The sequence below is a fragment of the Tarenaya hassleriana genome, unplaced genomic scaffold (genome assembly GCF_000463585.1).
Source record: "Tarenaya hassleriana unplaced genomic scaffold, ASM46358v1 Cleome51, whole genome shotgun sequence".
In the NCBI taxonomy this organism is placed as follows: Eukaryota; Viridiplantae; Streptophyta; class Magnoliopsida; order Brassicales; family Cleomaceae; genus Tarenaya; species Tarenaya hassleriana.
In genome coordinates, this window is record NW_010967800.1 from 809,654 (window position 1) to 811,173 (window position 1,520).

A 1,520-nucleotide genomic window follows, 5' to 3' on the forward strand; every position below is an offset into this window, starting at 1 on the left:
TTCACAACGAGTTTTGTACATAAACAGGCATTATCGAATGGAAAGTACAAGAGCTGTCTCCACAGGGCGGTGGTGAGTAAAGACGAGAAGAGAAGGTCGTTCGCATTCTTCCTTTGTCCGAGGGACGACAAGCTCGTAATGCCACCAATGGAACTTATCTCTGGTGATTCTGATGAAGAAGCTTATAGAAGGTACCCCGACTTCACATGGTCCGACCTCCTCAGGTTCACTCAAAGCAGCTATCGGGTCGACGAGTCGACTCTCGACAACTTCATCTCCTGGTTCACTACTTCTTCGGCTAAAAATCCTGTTTACAAGGATCAAAAGTGATGGTTAAGAAATATTAGTTGAATAAAAGTTAAGCATATGTGCGTAACTTTTGTTACTGAGACTATCAAAGAGAATTTCATAATAATCCATGAAGTGTTGAGTTACTCTCATGTGAACAAAATTTGGACGAGAAAAAATTGTTCTTCAAAGTTAGTCATCTCTTTCACCTAATAATTAATAATTAAGTCATTTTTTTCGAACCTTTGAAATCATTTTGTTTGAAAATTTGCAATTATATTTGTTGAATAAATCGGTGTTAGAATTTTATAAATAGAGAGATTTGGATGTGAAAATCAATCACAACAAAAGAAAAAAATACAAAGGAGAGAGAAAGGGAGAAAAAAAGAAGAAAACATTTGTGTACAATTTTGATCAAATGATCTATTGTTATCGATCTTTTATCCTATCCGCCTAAAATTTTATTCTTTTTGTAACGGTTGGAATTTGATTTCACCGGTTAGAAATTAAAAAACAAAGGTTTTACCGAAACTATTCGTCTAAAACACCAAATTGCGACATGTCTGATTATTATGAACATCATATGATGGATTCTTCTTCGATTGAGGTAAAAATTAATATTAATATGCTCGTTCTAGACCCTTAATTCTTTGATTAGTGGAATGTTGCATTCATTACCGTTATCAGAATCTATGAGGTTGACTTGTTATCTAAATTACAATTTGTTAAATTGTGCTCTCTAATGTGGTGTATTGAAGTTAGAATATTGACGTGTGTATTCTATAACCTCAATTGTGTTTCTTGTATATGAGAGGTTGTTGTGTGAACTTTGTAATCCAGTTATAGTGGATTTTTAGGTGGATTATGGTCCCATGATTTTTCTTCTTTCCACGTTAAAAATCGTTCTCTTTTGATTTCGGTATCGTTGCACTAAATATTATCGTCTCTACATGTTTATACAAGTAAGGAGTTTGTTTTACTGATTCGTGATAAGCGATCGAAGTAATAGAAAATCCCTAACAAGTGGTATTACAGTATTTTGGTTGTTTGGTATACCTGTGTAAACGATGGAGGCAAATTCTCGTCGGATGGTGAGTTTGAATGGTACCAACTATCACATGTAGAAGGGTAAGACGGAATATTTACTCTACGTGAAGGAATGTCACCTATCGTTAATCATTAAAGAAAAACCTGAAGGTAAAACTGATGAGCAATGGATATTGTTGAATTGA